General features: G+C 43.2%; 1 non-coding gene across 1 annotated transcript; it reads right to left on the reverse strand.

The window, feature by feature from the left end:
• Positions 1 to 10,664: 10,664 nt before the first annotated feature.
• On the reverse strand, positions 10,665 to 10,769 carry LOC150039096 (U6 spliceosomal RNA). The gene has a single exon (XR_016534540.1). It is a non-coding gene; the product is annotated as a U6 spliceosomal RNA (small nuclear RNA).
• Between the last annotated feature and the right edge of the window lie 11,878 nt (positions 10,770 to 22,647).

The following is a 22,647-nucleotide window of genomic DNA, read 5'->3' on the forward strand; positions in this document are numbered from 1 at the left end:
GAGGAGATCCAGAGGAGGAGGAGGAAGAGAAGGAGGAGGAGGAGAAGGTCTTGAGGAGGAGGAAGTCCTGAGGAGGAGGAGGTCTTAAGGTGGAGGAGGATGTCTTGAGGAGGATGAGGAGGTTCTGAGGAGCAGGAGGTCTTAAGGAGGAGGAGGAGTTGCTGATGAGGAGATGGAAGTCTTGAGGAGGACGAGGAGGAGGACGCCTTGAGGAGGAAGCAGAAGTCCTGAGGAAGAGGAGAAGGTCTTGAGAAGGAAGAGGTTCTGAGGAGGAGGAGGAGCAGGAGGAAGTCTTGAGGCGAAGGAAAAATTTCTGAGGTGGAGGTGTTGAGGAGGAGGAGGAGATTTTTGAGGAGGAGGAGGTTCTGAGTAGGGGGAGGAGGTTCTGAGCAAGGCCATCCCCAGAAATGAGCTGGGGGATGCAAGCTAGGTGAAGAAATGGCCACAGAGTCAGGCGCGGTGGCTCACACAGGTCATCCTATCTATTCAAGAAGCTGAGATCTGAGGATCAAGGTTCAAAGCCAGCCCAGACACAAAAGGACCCGAGACTCTTATTTCCAATAAAACTCTTGAAAATGGAAAGTGGCGCTTGGCTGAAGGGTGGGGTGGTAGCCATGAGCTGAAGAGCTCAGGGACAGTGCTCAGGCCAAGTTCAAGCCTATGACCCACAAAAAGAAAAGAAGTGACCACAGAAATATCCTGTGAGGGACCAGGAAAATGGCCTAAACTAGCATGCACAAAAGCCTGGATTCGATTACTCTGAACCACATACACAGAAAAAGCCAGAAGTGGTGCTGTGGCTCAAGTGGCTGAGCACTAGCCTTGAGCAAAAAGTTTCCAAGGACAGTGCCCAGGCCCTGAGTTCAAGCTCCAGTACTGACAAAAAAAATCCTGTGAGGCAACACTAAGAACCCGGCATAGCAGGGCTTCGGTGGTGAATTATGAATTCTCAGGAAAGGTGGCATTGCTCACCTCAGCCAGGACATCAGACACACACACATTCCTTCCTTCAGGAAGTTAGGGTTTCTGTGTTTTTACACAGTAAATGAATTCCTCTGCACCTGCAGGGCATGCTGGTGTCTCCCATCCCAGTAATGAGAGCAGCCTGCTCTAACTTGGCCTGGCCCCTCAAGTCAACTTTCCTTTGGCAGCTGGGAAGATCCTGATGAACATACATGTAATTGCTTACTGACAGAAATCATTCATCTCTCTGGGTGGCTGTCAGGTTAAAGTCCAGGCTTTTGGTTGTAACACCCACAGGCCTCCACACTCACATACACACACACACACACACACATACACACACACATACACACATACCACACACACACACACACACACACACACACACACACACCATTTATCACTCATGCCAATGGCTAAATTATGCTCTATTTTCTGACTCTTGGTAATGATAACAACACACAGTCACATCACCTGAGATACACCATCAACACACTCACACACTGATACCTGACACACACATGCATGTGAACACCACACACCTTAGTTTGTACACACACACACACACACACACACACACACACACACATACTTATATATTCACACATGAATTTCCCACTCACAAATGTGTACCAGGCCACAGGCTCCACACCCACCACAGGGTGAGCTGAAACCCATTCATGTAGATTCCATTCTTGCCACTCCCAATCACATTTCTTTCTGGAATGCTCTGGGCTCCCCACCTCCAGAAATTATGAGCTGGTGGCTCACACTTGTAATCTCAGGAAACTGAGATCTGAGGTTCATAGTTCAAAGCCCACACAGGCAGCATCGTCTATGAGATTATCATCTCCAGTTAACTACCAAAAAGCCAGAAATGGTGCTGTGGCTCAAGTGGTACAGCACTTGCCTTGAAAAGAACTGATATAACATCCAGCAAGGGCTTCATCCATCCAGAGGCCTAGCTCTCAGAGGCTGAAGTGGGACTCTGACCAGGTGAGTCTAAGAAACAAAATAAGCTAAAGTTTCTTTGGTTATCACAAGTGTAGTAAGTCAGTCTTGCTTTTCTCCTCCCTGTCCCTCTACCTCTCTCTAACTCTGTCCCATGGGTGCTGTCCTTGCATAGGGTCCTGCTCACATCTAAAGTGTGTACTGCAGAGAGGCCTGGTGCTAAAATGTGCTATCGATCATGTCTGGGAAAACTGGGACACTAGGCTGGTGGTAGCAAGCTCGGGGAGAGGAGATGTCGGGGGATTGAGCAGAGGCCCAAGAGGTGTTAGCTTCTGCAGGCTAAGACCCAAGTTCTCAGATGCATGTCTGGTGTAGAATACGCCAGATCTCAGGGCTCTGGGGCAGTGCGGTGACAGCTTGGCTGAGGGTGAGCCTGGGTCAGGAGGCTGAGGTCCATTGGCACCTGCATGGGTACTAAGGGCCACAGGGAAGGGCTGTGGGCATGACGTGACAGGTTAGCAAGCCACCAGAGTCCTTCTGGAATGTCAGTGTTGGAGTGTTACCAGTCTGGAGAGGCCTAACTAGTCAGAGAGCACATGATAAATCTTCCTCTCAGCAAGAAGGGGGATGTTAGGTCTGATGATGAGCAGAGAGGAGTCACAGGGGGACTGAGGTTAGGCCACCGAGGGCCACATTGGAAGTGCCACCACTGGAAGAAGGAACATGTCTTTCTCCAGCACAAGAGGAAGTAACAACCACCAGGGTTTCATCGCTCTGCTCTCACTCTCCTTAACCATCAACACACAGAGGGCACTAGCACAGACTCCCAGAGCCTCTCACAACCTCTCCTCTCCTCCCCCCTCTCCCTCAGCCCCCTCAATCCCCTCTTCTCGGCGGAAACTGCGGATCACCTAAACACTGCCAACAGCTGTCTGCCCTCCTGTCTCACCCTGCCCTGAGCAGCTCCAGGTCCAGGCTTTGAGAAGTCCCAAGGGAGCTTTCCAGGGTGTGGAAAGGAGCTACAGAAGCCACATATGCATGTAAGCACCAAGGGAGAGGGGGCAGTTCTGGGTTGAGGAGGGGCTAGAGGCCTTGGATAGAATGATCTTGGGATGGACAGATGTGTAGAATGGCCCGTGGGCTCTGGTACATGTAGTTGCAATGCTGGGTGTAGCAGCACTGCAGGCTAGATATGTGGGGAAGGGTTCTGGAGTAGGGCTCGGGTGTGCAGCTGAGCCTGTGATTTCACCAGGTGGGAAGAAAGCAGGGGGTCCCACCGAGTCCCCCAGTAGAATGGGCTGTGTGACCAGACCAAGTCAGCCAGGAAGCAGTCATGAAAGAGACAGACTGGGCAGCAGGCCCTGTACCCACGAGTGCCAGAACAAAAGGCTTCCGCAGACTGAGCAGAGAAGCCTGCAGGGTGGGTTAGAAGGAAGACCTGAGGAGGCCCGACTCATGATGCTGAGAGGGGAAGAAGGTAGGGGTGGGGGTGACAAGCCTGATGATGGCAGTCTGGAGAGGGCATCCAGCATGGCAGTGAGGCCATCAATGGGGGCAGTTGGCATGGTGAGGGTATCCAGCCTGGCAGTGAGGATGTCAGTGGGGCAGCTGGTGTGGTGAGGGAATCCAGCCATGGGAGTGGAGCGGTTGAGAGGGCGCCAGGCTGGAGGAGTCTGGAGGTGAGTGGAGTGGGAAGGTGGGGTGGAGATGGGGCACGCAGCCCTTCTTGGGATCCAATGGAAAGTGGGCAGGACTGCAGTAGGTCCTGATGGGGGTCTATGGTCCCCGAATGTGAAAGTCCAGCCCACCTCCTCAGGTGACAGGCCACACCTTGTGAATGGATCTGCCTGGAGAGTGAGCCCAGCAGGCTCCCAGAACCCAGCCTGCATGGACTACTTCAGGCCCAAGCCACAAGTGTGCAGAGATCACCCCTAAACAGGCACCCTCCAGCCTTGGGCCCACGCAGGTCCTTCTCTCTCTCCCCAGGCCCCCACTCTGCAGGTCACCACGGCGGCCCTCTTCACCTCTCCACTGAAGCTGATCTGGTCTGCTGAGGTCCCCACCAACTCCTTAGAACTCAGCCAGCCACTGGCTCCTGAGTGCTGGGCCAGATTTGCCCCCTGGCTCACAGGTGACTATATTCGCACAGTTGTTCCCTGTTAGTCTTGGGTGTGGCATGCTGCCTGGTGGTCTCAGGGGTCTTTGCCCTCCTCTTGGCTTGAGGTTCTTTGGAGAATCAGAAAACTTCTTCTCAAGTGGTCTTTGCAAGGCATAAAGTAGTGGATGATATGGGCACGGTGGTTCACGTCTGTAATCCTAGTTACTAAGGAGCCTGAGATCTGAGTATTGAGGTTCAAAGCCAGCCTTGGCACTGAAGAACATGACACTCTTACCTCCAATTCATCACTATAAAGGGAAGTGCTGCTGTGTTTCAGGGGTAGGGTGGCAGCCTTGGGTGGAGGAGCGCAGGTATAGGGCCCAGGCCCAGAGTTCAAGTCCCACAAATGGCAAAACAAAAACCCAAAAAACAAAAACAAAAAACCCCAAAAAATTAGTGGATGAGCTTGGGCTTTAGTCCAAAGGACATGACCCACGCAGGTCAGTTTTACCCCATTCCCTCTGAAAGGCGCAGCTCCACGCACTGTCCCTGTCACCCAGTGTCCCTGTCACACACTGCCCCTGTCACACACTGCCCCTGTCACACACTGTCCCTGCCCACGCAACACTTGAATAGCTAGGATTATAGAAATGAGACACTGCACCTGGCACAAATTATAATTCTAATAAAATAATCCAAAATAGAAAACTTGTGATTTGAAAGAGGGATGTTCAGTTACTAATGTGTGTGAGGACAGTCCAAATCCTAAATCAAGAAGTCCAGTGTAACCTGCTTGACCACCTGCATATGAAGTTTACCTTTTGAAAGCTCAGCCCCACTGAAGCTCAGAGCTGTTTCCAAAAAGTCCCAAGGCAAAGAGCAGTCTCTGTACAGCTATTAAAATGACTCCTAACTGTATTCACTGAGGGCAGTTGCCTTTAATGCTGTGGTTTTGAATCCCTCCCAAATGGCTTGGATTTATTGTAAAAAATTATCCCACCATGCAATCATGACATTTCTGTTGTCAATTGTGAATATGGAAACTTAGCATGAATTGAGAAGTAGTTGATAAATCCCGAAGGAGTATTTTCAGTAATAACTAGTTTTAGTGAAGGTGCAATTCGTATTAATTGATTTCAGTTATTGAATTATTTTTATGAGAACATTAGTTTACAAATTCTGTATGTATATTTAGAATGGAATTGCTTGTATAAAATCTATATTTAATGAACTGGGGATTCATCTTCAGTGGAGAGTATAACATTCTACTTGAGATATTAAAGATTCTTCTCCCATAAGAAGGATTTATGCTTTTTAAAGCCCATGTATAATTTGTGAAGAAGGATTTATGCTTTTTAAAGCCCATGTATAATTTGTGTGTGTGTGTGTGTAACTTAACCTCTGGGCCAGGCATTGTCCCTGAGCTCTTCAGCTCAAGGCTACTGCCCCACCCCTTGAGCCACAGCCCTACTTGTAGTTTTCTGATGGTTAATTGAAGGTAAGAGTCTCATGGACTTTTTAGTGCCAGGGCTAGCTTTGAACAGCAAACCTCAGGTCTCAGCCTCCTCAGTAGCTAGGATTACAGAAGTGAGCCACTGTGCCTAAATTTTCTCCACAAACTGTGGGGAAAAATCACACAGGTTCTTTCCTGACCTCTTCATTTGCCTTCTCTCCCAGCCATGCTTCCAGAATCTTTTGCTCATTGTCAACAGCAGGAAAGAATGACAAAGTCTTTGGTGAGTTGCTTTTTGTTTCTTACATTGCATTTTATGAATCTAAGGGTGTCCAAGAATTAAAAACAGAAAAACAGATTCAGCTTTGGGAACGTGTTCATAAGTCAGATAAAGATGGTTTCTGGATTTAGCAGATTATAACATCTTACAGTATGTCTCAGTTAGTGCAGATTTACTTCATTTGTTTCTACTTTTTCTAATGTGATAAAACGTAGTCACACGTGTTATGTGATTCAATGACACCTAGGAAGTAACTTCCCGTGGAAGGTAAATTTTCACTATCAACTTATCAGAAATCTCATCCTCATGCCTAACATTAAACTGTGTTAAGTTCTACTGCAGTTAATGAAATAATGTGGTCAAACACACCTTCAAATATTCTGGAGGAATGAGTTAGCTATTTGTCCTTAAATTACTCTCCATGTAGGCTATTAAAGTGCTTTGTGGTCTTTGTTTACTTGAAAGTTAAGCTTCCTTTGATATATTTTATGATGCTTTCAGAAATCACTCTTTCCATTCTCTAGTGATTCATCCGAGATAAGATCTAGTGATTAATTGGAGATAAGAAATCCCACTATCTACGATTAATTGGAGATGAGTCTCAGCTTCTTTAGTGCCTGGGCTGGCTTTGAACCATGATCCTCAGATCTCAGCCTACTGAACAGTGAGTATAACATGGCTGAGAATAAATGAAAATTTTATCAAGAAATATTTGATGCACTTTCCAACTATATTGTATTGCAGCAGGTAGGCAATGTTCACAAAACTTCATGCTACCCTTTCTTTTGTTTAGGAAGGAAATATCAGGCTATCAATGATCAGCCTTAATCTTTGGAAATTTAATAACAAAATTGATTACAATAGCATGTTTTTTTGGTACGTTTTTTTTTTAGCATGTTTTTATTTGGGGACATATGTGAAATCTTGTAAGGACCAAATCAATCATTATCTACCTTCTCAAGTACTGCTGCTCCCTTTAACACTCACCTGGAAGCTATGCTTTCAAAGATCTACTGATGTGGTTTGTATTCCCATTGAAGTCCTGCAGGTTTTGATTGCATATTTTCGGGGTTTTTAGCACTATTTGCTTCCTGACCAGCAGGAAGGGCAAAGAGAACTCGCCCCGACTAAGACGAGACCAAGAAAGGATTGGGCCGGCTGGCCGCCTTCACCCAGCCCTCCATTCTCCAGAGGGAAGACACAGACTCATCAGGGAGAATGTCACAGCAGACTCATTTAATGGGAAAAAAACCAGGGGCTAAAGTAAGATGCAGGAATCTATTAACATAGAAGTAGGCAGGACAGGGGGAGTTAGGTGTGGTCAGAGAGGGCAACGGGGTCAATCCATGGGTTCAAGGTAGCCTTATTTTACATCACAAACCACAGCCAAATCTCCCAACCAGGAGACAGGCAGGTTGGATCGCCAAAACCAGGAACACACTCAGGAGAGAAACCTTATCAATGTAACAGGTGTGGAAAGTCTTTCAGAAGGAATTCCTACCTCCCTTTGCATCAGAAAACACACACAGGAGAGAAACATTCTCAATGTAACAGATGAGGAGTCTTTCACCTGGAAAACAATCCTTAATAATCACAACAAACACAAGACAGAAACTTAATGCATTTTAATTAATGTGAAGTGTTTTTCATCCGGAAGGCAAACCTTACTAATCCTCAGAGTACACACACAGGAGAGGAAACATGTAATTAATGTAGAAAACTTTTCACCCAGAAGGCAGACCTGGCCAACCACCAGAAGAGACAAACAAAAAAACCTTATGAATTTTATGAATGTGGAAACTCTTTCATCTACAGGACGGCCTTACTAATCATCAGAGATGACATACAAGAGAGAAACCATATGAATGTAATTAATGTGCAATGTCCTTCACATAGATATGACACCTAAGCAACCATAAAAGAAGTCTCAACAATGAAAAACCTTAAGACTAATAAAATATGTGAAATCCTTCTTCAAGCTTATGAATGCAGAAAATGTGTAGTCTTTCACTCAGAAGGCACAGCTCAGGGTTCCACATGACAGAAATCCTATGAATGGAACAAATGTGGAAACTTGTTGCTTTTGTTTTTGTTTTTTACTTTACATGTCGGCTAGCTAATTGGATGTAAGAGTAATTAATTTCTGGTAGTTAATTGGATTTAAGTGTCTCTTGGACTTTTTGTGCCAGGGCTGACTTTGAATCATGATCCTCAGATCTCAGCCTCCTGAGTAGCTAGGATTCCAGGCTTGATCCACCAGCACCCATGAAATGTTTTCAAGAAGTCATACCTCAGTTTGCAGAAGGAAACACATAGGACAGAAATTGTTTGAATGGAACAACTGTGGAATGTCCTTTACTAAGAATTCTTGGCTTTGTACTTATAAAACACACAGGAGAGAGAAATCTCATTATTATAACAATGGAGTAAAATCTTTTGTCTGGAAGGCACACCCCAGTATTTATCAGAGAAGAGGTTCACTAGAAGAAAAGTAGCAAACGGAACAAATATTCAATGACTTTTAATCAGCCAAGAACGTGGAAAGCATCCATTTTCCACTACTCCTCTAAAATCTCCCATTGTATGTCCATGCATTATAGAAATGACATACTACATAGAGTTTAATTTTGAATGGAAGCTGCAATTTCATGCTTATTATAAAATTTGCACAAAATTCAAATCTATCTTAACACCTTTTTTGGGGGTTCATGAGGGTTGAAATCTGGGCCTGGGCACTGTCCCTGATCTCTTCACCTCAATGCTACCACCCTGCCCCTTGAACCACAGCCCCACTTCCCTTTTTTCTAGTGATTAGTTGGAGATAACAGTCTCTTGGTCTTCAGTTGTCCTAACTGCCCAGGGGGGCTTTGAAGGTCAGTCCTCAGATCTCAGCTTCCTGATTAGCTAGGATTACATTTTTTCTGAGTTATAGTATGACACCAAGGTGGATGATATGAAGTGTCTGTGCTTTCTCCCTGTTCTGGAGGATTAATGGAAAGTTCTCAGGAGGATGAGTATCTATCTGCCTTCACTACTTTCCCTTTCTCCATCTCTCTGAATATAGCTATACCACACAATTAAGAAATGCTTTTGTTAAACTTAATTCTGGTAGTAATGGAAAAAATGAGGGAGTAAAGAAAGTTACAAGATGTTTGGACCAGTCCTGGTGTGTCACACCTAGAATCCTAGCTACTCAGGAGGCTGGCTTCTGAGGATCAAGGTTCAAGTCCAGCCCACACACAAAAGGACCTGAGACTTTTTTAACCTTATTTTTTATTGTTGCGGTAATGTATCGTGGGGTTACCGTTACATTCACCATATAGTAGGGGCATTAATTCTCACAAATTGACACTCTGAGAGAACTGAAAGTGGGGCTTAGCTCAAGGATAGGGTGGTAGCCTTGAGTTGAAGAACTCAGGGACAACATCCAGGGTGAATTTAAGCCCCATGACCCACAAAGAATAAAAAATAAGAAGCTAATAGTAGAAGTAGCCTTGAGTCAAGTGCTGTTGGCTCATGCCTGTAATCTTAGCTACTCAGAAGACTGAGAGCCGAGAATCAGGGTTCAAAGCCAGCCTCAGCACTAAAGACATACAGGTCCTGGCATTTAGGAACAGGGGGCAAGGCAAAAGACCCTGGACCTTCCCATGGGCATTGAACCATGAAGCAGCCCAAGCCCAGGGAAGCAGAAAGCAGTTACTAGGGTCAGTCCCCATCCCCTTTTGTCTCCCACCTTTTGCTGACCATCGCTCATCCTGTTCCTTGAGTGATATGGGATGGCTCTCCTGATGACTGACCTGTCCTATTAGGAAATTCATTTATTAAATAAATCAAAATTTTTAAATTATTTTTTTTGCCAGTCCTGAGTATTGAACTTAGGGCCTGAGCACTATCCTTGGGCTTTCTCAAGGCTAGAGCTCTACCATTTGACCCACAGCACCACTTCTGGCTTTTTTCTATGTATGTGGTACCGAGGAATTGAACCCAGGCTTTCATTTGTAGTAGGCAAGGACTCTACCTCTAGGCCAAACTACTGGCCTTGCCTTTTCTTTAATAATTTCTTCAGCTAACTACTGAGTAGCTATGTTTGCAGTGTGAGCCACCACACCTGGCTGGGATAGATCTCTTGTCTGCCTCATATGTGAGATCCTATGCTTCTATCATAAAGGCTTATTATGATTTTTTTTCATGTGTGGGGCTTGACTCTCGTCTGGTCGCAGTCCCTGAGCTCTTCAACACAAGGCGATCACCCTACCCTTGAGCCACAGCACCACCTCTGCATTTCTAGTGGTTAATTGGAGATAAGAGTCTCATGGCCTTTAGTGCCCAGGCCTTTGAACTATGATCGTCAGATCTCAGCCTGCTGAGTAGCAAGAACTACAGGTGTGAACTATCAGGCCCAGCTTATTATGATTTTTGATGATCCTTTACACACAACATGATCATGAAATATTGGGGAAGAAACTTTCATACACGGTATTCAGTCCTCAAGTACATGGTTTCTCATTGGTCTTTTTGTGAACCTGAGCTATTTCCACATGAAAATGGAGGTCATAGAGCATATTTGAATATATCGACTTGAACTGGACAGCAAATATAATTATACAAACTAATTATTTCCTTCCTTAAGAGAAAATTCTTTATAGGCAAGGAGACAAGGCAAAAACTGGGATGCTTTCAAGACTATCTGTGCAGTGTAATTTTCATTGTTCAAGGTAACATTTTGGGTATATTTTAAAATATATTTTATTGTAATTAATAGAAGGATTACATTGTATTTACCAGGTAGAACGTGGATTACTTCATAAACATTGCTACCACTACCGTTTCTCATGTTTTTGTCACCATTTCCCACCCTATCTTCCCAATCATCTTGTTTCCCCCTTCCCTATCCTATTTCAAATAGACAAAAATATATTGAAAATTTGGAATGCTTCACAAATTTGTGTGTTATCCACACACAGGGGCCATGCCAATCGTCTCTGTATCGTTCATCTGGGATATATTTATTCCTAAGTGTTTTACTGTTTATACTAGCGTAAACAGATTTGATTCTGACATTATTTCTAAATTGTAAATTTCTCACATATGTATGTCCACTTAACTTTTATCCAATTAGTATATCCTGTTACTTCACACTGAACTGTTATTGACAAAAAATTTCTAAATCAAAGATAAGGTTAACTTTGGGAGCCACTGGCAGCTGCATGTCATCCTAGCTCCTCAGGGTGTTAGGTGCTTAGGTTACACCATGGCAGAGGCAGAGGCTGCTGGAGCACATTCTCCAGCAAGGCCCCACAAGCCCCAAGTTTGCACTGAGTCAGCGCTGCGGAGCGAGTCCCATCCCCAACACCAGTGATGGGCACCGTGAAGCCAACAGGCTTGTGGTGCTCTCTTACACACTTGCTAGCAAACACCTGTATCCATGGAGATCCATGGAGCTTTCCAGTTTTTCTGGTGGAATCTGGTAGTTCCAACATCAGACCTCCCCCTCCAGCCTCAATGATGCCTCCTGTTCCACCTGCCCCACTCACAGGGTGGTGAGAAAGTGGCAGGGGTGGGTTGGGTGGTCATCTACTGTTGTGTACTGGGAGCTGGTAAGCAGGGTTCACGTAGACTGGGTCCACTGTGACTCAGGATTGGATCCCGGCCTCCTCTGTTGCTGCTATGGCAGCGAATCCAGCTCCTCTGGATTTGCAGGTAGTGCTGGAGCCTCGCTGGTACACTGTTCCCCAGGTCTGGGGCTTCTCACATACTTTGTCCTGGGACTCAGGACACCAAGACCTGCTTTGACCCCAGCACCTCAGTATTCTCTGCCCTGAAAAGGGTACACGCTTTGACCACTGCACACTATTCCACCTACAGCCCATAGGTTTCTTCCTTTCAAAGATGCTAGCTCTTGTGTGCTCACACCTATGTGTAAACCTGAGTGCAGTCAGTGCCCACTGCCCTGTGACATATGTCTGCCTTGCCTACCAGCATTGTGGGGAGAAAACATTCCTGGGGATGACACAAAAGTTATTCACGCCTGGCAGTGGTGGCATCTGCCTGTAATCTTAGCTGCTAGGAGACTTCAGATCTGAGATGTGGCATGAGAGTACTTGAGACTTTTTTTATTTTGCTAGCTCTGTGGTTTGAACTTAAAGCCTGAGCACAGGACTTGGGGTGTTCCCTTAGCTCTTTAGCTCAAGGCTAAAGTCCTACCACTGGACACACAGCCCCATTTCCAATTTTCTAGTGATTAACTGGAGTTAAGAGTCTCTCCTTCTTGGGCCAGGAGTTTGGCTTTGAGGTAAGATACTTGCCAAGCATGCACGAAGACCCAGGTTCTATTCCTTGGTACCACATATATAGAAAAATGTCGAAATGGTGCTGTGGCTGCAGTGGTAGAGCTCTAGCCTTGAGAAATCCCAAGAACAGTGCTCAGGCCTGGAGTTTCAAGGCTCAGGACTGCCTCCCCCCCAAAAAAAGGGTCTGGCTAGTAGCTAGGATTACAAGTGTCAACCACTGTTCCCAGTGCCATTTTATTTTTATCATAGGAACACTTCTGGCAGACTTGAGTGGCTTATGCCTATAATCCTCTGCTTAGGAGCCTGAGATCTGAGGATCAGGATTCCAGGTCATCCCAGACAGGAAATACCATAAGACTTATCTCCAGTTAAGCAGTGAGAAACCCAGAAGTAGTGCTATGACTTAATTGGCAGCATGTTATCTATAAGGGCAAAAGCCAAGAGAGAGGAAGAATCCTGGGTTCAAGACACAGTCCTGACAGACAAGAAAGAAAAACCATGAAATTATTTTGCAACTGAGAAACCAGATGCTTGCTCATCATAACTCATTCCAAATTGCTTGTGTGAGAGAGAGCTAATGGTTTTGTCCTTCCCTTAGAGAGGTGAGTTACTGCTGTGGGTTCTCACCCAGTGTGGAGGATGGAAATAGATTCTCTGTAGCACATCCGCAAAAAGGGAGAATCATTCCAGAATTGTGTTCAGTTTATGTCCTTGCAAACTGAAGATGACCATCAGCTGCTACTTTCTACATCAATGGCTAGGATGTAGGAAGTGGTTTGTTTCAGTCAGCTTCATAGAACAGTGATTTCTAATTTGAGTGAGACTAAAGGGGGTCAGGCATTCTCCTTTTCTGCTTCAGAACTCTGTCCTATTAGTGTCAGTACTAAAAATGTCAGGCATGCACTGGGAAAGGGAATCTCCTCTGAGTAGAATATACCCTGCATTTTAGACAATAGCCACTTAATTTTTACTTTTCTGTTGTGTTGAGGCTTTTGTGCTTATTTAGTTTTCTGAATGAAACCTCCAGTGCTATAAGAGAGTGAAAAAACAATTGACAAAATTCAAAGGCTAGGTTGACAGGATTAAGAGGTTAGATACTCAATTCTCAAGTACACCAAACTGCATTTATTGTTCCTCCTTGGAAATAAATATGCTCCAAGGCGCCTTTGAGGTTTCATTTGTTGCTCTTTTTTTGTAATACTAAAAGATGGTTGTTCAAATACCTACTGTAATGATACACACAAACTTTACCCACTCTTTGATCTCAATGGATGTATTTTTCCTATTTCTCTGCTTTGATTTTATATTTAACTTGCCCTTATCCTCAAATCATTTCAGATCAAAAGTTGGGACATGGCCACCCTGATTTCCTTTGATGGGTTTTCAGACAGCCTGGCTTTCTATCCTGTGTATAGGCTGTTTCATAATACATGATAAGGACGACAAGATCTGTGCATGGAATATACTCTCCATAAAAAACAACTATGAGATCAAATCTTTTTGCAAAATGTCATGCCCAAAGTCATGCTGGCAAGGATGCTTTCATTAAGGCTTTTTGTTTTTGTTAAATATTTAATCAGCTTTATTTTAAAAAAATTATCTGTTTCTTAACTCTGGGAAATAAAAAGTTTTAAAAAATTGGTGAAATTTGAAACTAGGAAACTAAAAGCACCCATTGTCCCCAAAATGAACATTTAAAATTATTAAAACTTTGTTCATGTGTTTTAATTGTTACTAATTAGACCCAAGCATGGCAACTGTCACATGTATTCCTAGTTACTTCAGGTACTGAGAAGCTGTGGGTGGTGTCTCAAGCCTTTAATCCTAGTTACTCAGGAGGCTGAGATCTGAGGACCTCGATATCAAGAGACTCTTTTCTCCAATTAATCCCTAGAAAAGGCGAAGTGGGGCTGTGTGTCTAAGGGTAGGGTGGTAGCCTTGAGCTGAAGAGTTCAGATACCATGCGCAGGCCCAGAGTTCAAGCCCCATGATCCCACCTCCAAACCAAAAAAGAAAAAGATACTGAAAAACTGAGGATTAGGCAAAACGTTCACAATAATGTATCTCAAGCAATAGGTGAACCCAGTGCATTGTGCATCTTTTTTTGCCAGTCCTGGGCTTGGGTTCAGGGCTTGACACTGTCCTTGGACTTTCTCAAGGCTAGCACTCTATCACTTGAACCTCAACACCACTTCTGGCTTTTTACTATGTATGTGGTACCGAGGAATTGAACCTGGGTCTTCATGCATGCTAGGCAAGCACTCTACCACTAGGCCAAACTCCTGGCCCCAATTGTGCTTTTTATCTCAACTACTTAGAAAGGGTAAAAGAAAGTTTGTGGTCCAAGCTGACCTGGTCATAAATATAAACTCTACTATAAAAATGAGTAAACAAAAAGAGCGGGGTGTGCAGCTCAACTCCTACAGCACCTACCTAGCATGAGTGATGCCTCGAGTTTCAGAACTAGGATAGGCAGGAGAGGGGATTGGGAGAAAAGAAGAACTTAAGGAGTTATGATATAATCACATGCTGGAATTATGTGAAATATTAAGTAAAGGGGTACATATGTTTTATATGAAAAGAGAATGATAATGTACTAGAAGGCAAATGGTAAAATATGGAATTCAGATTAAAATACATGTATAAGTATGATTTTCGCTAAAATGATACTTAAATTCCCGTTTAGTATAAACACAGTAACTGATTTCAAAACAAATAATACAAGAGTGGTTAGAAATGAATCATTGTTTTCTCATCATTTTTTCTGCTACATTCCCCATTTACAAATTTCAAAGAACTGTTGTTGATGATATTTGTTATTTGTTAATTTAATCTTTCTTTCTGAGTCTATAGTCTATTGTATGCACCTTTTATATTTGCTGTCTTTCTTTTCCTTTTAGTCTTGGGGATAGAACTCAGGGCCTAGGCATGGTCACTGAGCTCTTTTGCTCAAGGCTAACACCTTGCCACTTTGAGCCACTGTGCCACTTCTGGTTTTTGAGTACTTCACAAGAGGTAAGAGTCTCACAGTATCTTTTCTGCCTGGGCTGGCTCTGAACCATGATTCTACAGGTGTGAGCACTGGCATTTGGATGAACTCATTTACTTTACCTGTTAGTCTGTATAAACATAGCCCCCAAATACCTGCAAAGTGAGATGCAAAATTAGCTCTAAGTAAAAATTACCATCTGAGGATGCTGTCCCATAGCTTTTGTGCTCAAGGATACCACTCTACTACTCTGAGCCACAATGCCACTAATGGTTTCCTGGGGGTTTATTAGAGATAAAGAGTCTCATGGATTTCTTGCCCAGACTGTCCTTGAACCTTGATCATCAGACATCAGATTCCTGAGTTGCTAGAATTACAGCACCAATAGTTAAGAGGCATTTCCTGTGTATGTCTTGTGTTCCTTTGGGGAAGATCAAAAAAATGTAAGTATGTGGTTTTATTTCTGGGTTTTCCAATCTGTTCCTTTGATCTTTGGGTCTATTTTTGTGCCGCTAACAACTTGTTTGTGTTACTATGGCTCTGTAGCACGATGCATTATTTTCACGTGTACTGTGAAAGAGGGATCACTTGACAGTGGTACCTGTCGCGTGTATGGCAGCATGTCCAATTCCATAAATGCCACTCAGTAATACCTCCTACCCACTATCTTAGATGATACGATTTCCTTTCATTTTATCATCCTAAACTAAAGTGCTAAAAGACACATAGGGTCCCTGAGAGAGTACTTCAGAAGAAGTATTATGAGAGGAGACAGTTCCTTGAATGTAACATTTCAAGGGAAAAGATGCTGAGTGGAAAAGAGAGAATTAACAGTCCTTAGTGTAGGTTAATGTGTTGGCTTGTATCTGAGAATTTAATAGGAAAACAAATATAAAAAGGTATAAAGATAGAAAAAATTGTGAGTACATATATAAAGGAAATTCATTTACAGTTACAGGATAGCTATGTATGTTAACCTAACTGCTATCAGAAAAGAACTCAAAGCAAAAATTGAAAGTGCATATCAAAGAAAATAAAAATAGATTTTACAATCATTATTATATATTAGATTTTTTGAGAATATTCTCAAACTGGATAGCCTACTGCCTGTAATAACTTACATTATACACTATACCTAAAAAATAGTTGTAATAAATTGAGAATCTTAACTAAACAGAGTTTCTAAAGTCCATAGTAGCATAGTTGTGGACAGTGAAAGGGCAAATCCAGTATTTTATTTACTAAACACTAGGTTGCCTAGAGCAGCTTCCAGATCTGAATGTTGAACTTGTCATGCCTTTGACAGATCATATTTTATTTTTCTAACCATGTTTATTTATATATGTTGTATTGCACACTTTCCCTAAGTGTTTTTGCTGAAATGTTACTTCTCTACAACTTTCATCCAATATCTAATTTTCACTTTCTGGTGGATAATTAGAGGGAACTTTTCTGCTCAGGCTGGCTCAAAACCCTGAACAAAATATCCTATCCTCCTGAGTAACTTTGATTAGAGTGATGAAGCACCGGAACCCAGTGTATTTGTGTCTGTGTGTGTGGGGGGGGTTACTCTATCCATATTGGTGTATAAATTCTCAAGACTTCCCATGTGTAAGGCAAGTGACCTACCACTGGATCCATTCCTCTCTTTTTATTCTGGGTATTTTGAGATAGGGTCTCATTTTTACCCAGAATAGCCTAGATTGTTCTCCCAGTTATATTTCTGGAGTAGCTGACAGGCACACCCTACCATGCCCAGCATTTTCTGTAGAAAATGGGATCTCACAAGGTATGTTCACCTGTGCAGCGCCAGAGGCAAGATATTTCTAATCTCATATGTTCCTGAGTACATATGAGAACACATGACATTGATTCAGATATGTCTTTATTTTCCATTAGCCAAGTATGTGTAGTTGCTCTAGATGGCACCACAAAGCGATTTCAAGGGAAATCTGATATTTAAGTTATAAACACTTAACAATGTCCTCAGTTCTAATGTCAGCAAAGTGTGCAGAAATTCCATGGCACAGTCAGACAAAATGTTTTCTACAGGAGGAGAGGAATGGTGACAAGGAAGATATTGATGTGACCTAGGAATGGCTCCTTGAAGCACAGTCCAGGACAGAACCTAGGCCAAGGTGCAGAATTCAGGATTCAAAAGAAAAGGTGTGACTTTTACTTTGTCTATGTGTACACATTGTGCGGTGCGAAGGGGGATTTGGCATCCAGATTGTCTTCAGGTAGGTCTTATGTGAGAAGCGGCTTAGGTCATCGGGCCCTGAGCAGTGACCCTACCTCCTTCACAATGGAAAGGAACATGGAATCCTGGTAGCCAGTAACTATAACTGACAGTCTGGTCAAGCCAGCTCACTTGGCCTAAGACTCTGGAAGGAGAAAGATGTTCTCGTGCTCTAGGAGAATGTCAGGAGACTCGGGTCTCAGGAAATTGGGGTATGGGTGTGTCTCTCAAGCCTGGAGAGGTGGGAACCATGCCCAGCCACCAGTTCAACACCCGAGTCTATTTTCCACCAAGAAATCAGTGGAAACACAAGGCAACTCAGTAGAGATATAGTCAAGGTACCTTTTTCTTGTGTGCTTCTCAATGCCAATAATGATAGAATATTTTCTGTGTGGTTTTCAATCTACTCTGTCACAATTACTCAATTTGAAATATGCTCCCATTTCCACTTGTAAAAGATACTTTGTCTTTACCCTTAGAGTGACAATGACTCAGGCGGGACTGTGAATGTGCCCTGTAACATGTGGAGCCCAGAGGCAGGCTTGATGGAGATGCTGGTGATGAACCTGGTCCCTGCACACCAGAAAGGCAATCTTTTCTTTCTTCAAAGCTTTCTACACAATTATAGACTCGGGGACAATGGAGCAAGTGCTGACTATTTTGTTTCGAAAGTGAGTGTTCCTTCCTCAAGCTCAGGGCTACTCAGCCTTTCCGGGCTGGGACTTGGGAATACTTGGAATTTCAGAATCTGTGTTGCCCCTGGGGTATTCTCTTGGGAATGTAGGATAACACAACTGTATACCTTGTCTGATTTCCAAGACCTGACCACCCAGCACATGTCGTTACCCTCAGAAGCTACAGAAGCCTCAGAGGTCTACTTACTGAGAGGCTATGACCAGAGACACAAGACACTGGCACACAAATTCAGCCCTCACATGGATGCAGTCCTAGGAAACCACATTTCCAATTAGTTAAGGTTTCAAAAGCAATCTTGGAGGCCTGTGCAGTAATGTAGACAGAGGACAGCTAGGAAGAGATTAGACTGAGGACCCTGTGTCTACTGAACCACCAGAAAAGGAGATATTGGGCTTCCTCATTTACAGATATATGAGGCATTTTTATTTTTGGTTCTGATCTTTGCCTTGAATTCAGGACCTGTTTTTTGGCTCTGATTTTGGTGGTGAAATGATGGAGTGCTCATCACTTGAGCCACAGCTCTATTTTGGGCTGTTTGCTGGTTAATGGAGATAACATTCTTGTGGAAATTTCCTTCACAGGCTAGTATTGAACTCTGTTCGTCAGAGCTCAACCTCCTAAATAGCTAGGATTTTAGGCACAAGCCACTGTCACCATGCAGAGCACTTATTTTGAACACATTCATTCAAATCTATTCAATTTTTCAGAGAAAATTATAGATTTTTCCCACGTGGCTTCTTGTTATGTATTCTCAACTGTGATTTAACCAACCAAGTAGATGTCCTCTTAGTTCAGAAAAAGAGAGCCAGAGAGTGACTTTCTCCTCCTCTTCTTCCTCAGGTACAAATCACTCCGGCCTAACTGAAAGGAAGATGAGCAAGCAAAGTGGGCTTGGGGCCAAGGGAAGGGCTGTTCTTGAAACTGGATCCTTGGACTTTCTGACTCCAAGTGCAAATTTCTACTTTGTACACCAACTGTGATTTGCATCAGGGGGTTGAGTCTTGGGACTTGAGTGGATGGCAGAGCACACACTTGTGGGTATGCTTCTGGTCTCAGGGATGACAGGGAGTGCTCTGTGCAGAAAGTCTACAATCAGTGTTAAAATTGTCCCACTCAATGAAATTTTGAAGACTTGTACTCTAGAATTTTCTAGAATTGAGTGGTGAAAATTATTTTGCTTGCAGAAGTGTCTACTTTCACAAGTTTCATGTGTGCATCTAAGATGAACAGCCTCTGCATGGGATTTGAGCGAGAAAGGGGCTTTGGTGGGAAAGTACTGATGACAGGGAAAGCACTGCTCACTCTCCTCTCACCAATCTGCCCACAGCACACTTTGTTCCATCTTCATGATGTGATCACAAGAACAGACACACCCTGAATGAACTCATGTTCTACATGATGCTCAACATGCCCTCCTTGGACCTGCTCCTCCATTTACATATTCTCCTTGACCAGCTGGAAGAACTTATAACCTATTGATCAAGAACAAGGCCCTTGTGTGGGCGCCTGAGAGCTTGTGAGTATGGATGGAACCAGGTCCCTAGGGAAAGTCCTCCCAGGCTGGTGATTGTCCTTATTACTACCAGTTTGGCACAATTGCCTTTTATGGGTATTCTCTTCCAGGTAATGTGTGTTCTCTCTTAGAAAGAAAACAGTCATGGCCACTCATTAAATACACCCTACTTCCTCATTTATATTCAGTCAAAATTTACATTTTACAGCTTTTCTGATTAGATCCTCATGGCCTTTGTGTCACCACAAACCTTTTCTAATAATCATGTATTTAGTTCCATTCTCAAATTTGGCCTTACAGAATGCAGTCACCCCAGAACTCGTGACCTAGTACCCACCAGTGGTGCGTGCGATGGTGAAAGATGGAGATCTGTTTGAAGCCTGTGGATGGTGTACGGTTTTTCATTTGTAGAAAGGCCCAACTCAGTTTTGAATTGTATGGACACCCAAGTTGTTCTTAACCCCAAATGTGGCAGAATGAGCCAGAGATACTTCTGAAGAAGATCGAGTAGACTTTCTTCCATTTACTTTAATGCTGCCTAGATCTGGCACAAACTGTGCAAAGTTGCAAAGCTCTTGGTTAGCAGGATCAACCAAGCCCTGTGCAATTAATGGAAAATTTCTCCATTCTTACGTTTAGTAAACTGAATAACTGTCAGGAAGAGCACTTCTCTTTCATAAGTTGGTAGATACCATTGTGGAGCCTGAATTAGCCCTTCTGCCTGCAGGCAACTTTGAGCCTACCTCCTCCCCCAACCCCTGGTCCTGATAAATATTTTACTATTGATTGATGTCTAATTTTTATATGATAAATTGTTTTAATTTTATTAAAATTTCCCTGATAAAATTCTTGAATACAAATAAGAGGTTTTTTTTCCAGTCCTGGGCTTGAACTCAGAGCCTGACTATTGATTGTCCTTGGGGTTTAAGGCTAGAGCTGTATCACTTGAGCCACATCACTTCCAGCTTTTTCTATGTATGTGGTATCAAGGACTCAAATATGGGTCTTCATGAATGCTAGGCAAGCTCTCAACCCCTAGGTCAAACACCTGACCCCAACATTGTTCTTTTCCATGTACAATCTGATGTCCCAGCATATAGGTCCTTCATGAGGGGCCAGTGAGCTGCATTTGTGGGAGTGAATCTGCTGCATTTACTGGTGAATACAGAGGGCCAAAGGAATGCAGGCAATGGAGGATGTAGACTGTGGTAAGATAGGACCCTTGGTGTTCATATATGTAAGCTGTATTTTACATAACAGGTGTCTCAAAGCTGGTCCAGCTTGAACCTCAAGCTCCCAGCTCTTCTTTGGGATAACTTCCCCTTTCCATCCACCAAAGTAAAGGGTTGATAAGAGAATCACTTTGCCTCCAGTGAGCCAGACTGCTTTGTGCAAATATGAAGTGAAAGAATTTGAAGTTGTAGAGGTAAGTCTTCACTACAATTTTATGCTGTAAGCTGATCCTTTCCTTGGAGGTGTTCATGAAGATTTTCTAAGTGTGCATGAGTATGACCTGGACTGTTGATTTCCAAGATGATACTATAGCTGATATAGGGATCTGTTTGGAGAAAGGCCTGGCAAGATGCTTGCTGCACATATTAGCTTTTTACACAGAACACTTGGGCTAGACTTCCATGTATACAGAAGTCATTTTGGCTGACTTGGTACCATTGAGATTGCTAACTTCAACCTCTAATATATGAGTAGATATGCTTTTATGTAAAGAGATAAGAAAATCTGAGGTACTATTTTCAAGCAATGGTATTTGTGCTATAGGTATTGATTTTGTGGCAGGTGACACCCCTGGGGTTTGTTTCACATTTTTTTCTTGTTTAGAATGAAGAATATGTATCAGAATGGAAAGGGATCCTGGTCATATGACCAGCTTTCTGAAGCTTCCCATTTGGTGCCTTTGGAACACTGGGTCAAGTGTGAAAACTCACTAATGTTAGCTGTGAGGGCCAGGAGTGTAGCCTAGTGGTAGCATGAATGAAGCCTTGAATTTGATTCCCTGGTGCCACATACATAGAAGAAATGAAGTGGTGCTGTGGTGCAAGTGGCAGAGCATAAGCCTTGAGAAATCTCAAGGCCAATTCTCAAGTCCCTGAGTTTAAGCCTCAGGACCAGCAAAAAACAACCAACCAAAACACCAAACACATAATGTGGGACATGATCCATTTCATCTTGACTTCAAAGAATCTCAAGAACAGACCATAGGCCTAGCTTCAAGACCCCAAACTGGCACCAAACGAAAAAATGTCATTCCACCAGTTTTATTTTCTCCCTTGGTGCCAGATCTGGGGCTTCAAGTCAGGATCTGGACACTCTCTCTGGCTTGCCTTCTACCACTTGATGTGTACGTCAATGGATCATTAGATCTATTTTTTCTCTTTTATTTTTTTTAAAGGTGGGCAAGGTGATTTTGAAATGTAATTCTCACAGACTTTTTTGCCAGGTTCTTATTTTTTTAATTTGATAGCCTCTGGCTCAAACTCAGAGCCTGTGAACTCTGCTTGAGTTTGCTTTGGTGACAGCTACCACTGTGCTGCTTGAGCCATAGCTCCACAGTGTTATCCTTGTTTATGTGGTAGTAAGGAATCAAACCAAGGGCTTCACATATGCTAGGAGAGTTCTCTACTATTTTTTTCCAATACTGGGCTTAAGCTCAGGTCCTGAGCACTGCCCTTGGATTTTTCTCAAGGCTAGAGCTCTACCACTTGAGCCTCATCACCACTTCCGGCTTTTTCTAAGTATGTGGTACCGAGAAATTGAGCCTGGGTTTTCGTACATGGTAGACGAGCACTAAACCACTAGACCAAACTCCCGGCCTTGTATTAACACTGATTTTTTACATCAGATTTCAAATGTCATGTTTAACATGTATTCAAGAAAGGAATCTCTACAGGCAAACACTGGCACATAAATTTTAGAACATAATTAAAATTAAACTGGGAGTTTGTATGTCATAGACACATAGCAATTTATAGAACATGTCTATATAGTATATATGACATCATAGATTTTTTTATGCCTATGTAGTTATATTTACATTTCCAAGACAGTGTCAATAACCTTGAGTACCCAAATATTGAACCATTCCTCTTGTACTGTTTGGATATAGTATCCACATATCAAGGAGAGCAGGCATCTCTTTTTCCTTTGATCTTGACTTATC

The sequence above is a fragment of the Megascapheus bottae genome, unplaced genomic scaffold, assembly GCF_031878675.1.
Source record: "Megascapheus bottae isolate mThoBot1 unplaced genomic scaffold, mThoBot2.hap1 HAP1_SCAFFOLD_149, whole genome shotgun sequence".
Lineage (NCBI taxonomy): Eukaryota > Metazoa > Chordata > Mammalia > Rodentia > Geomyidae > Megascapheus > Megascapheus bottae.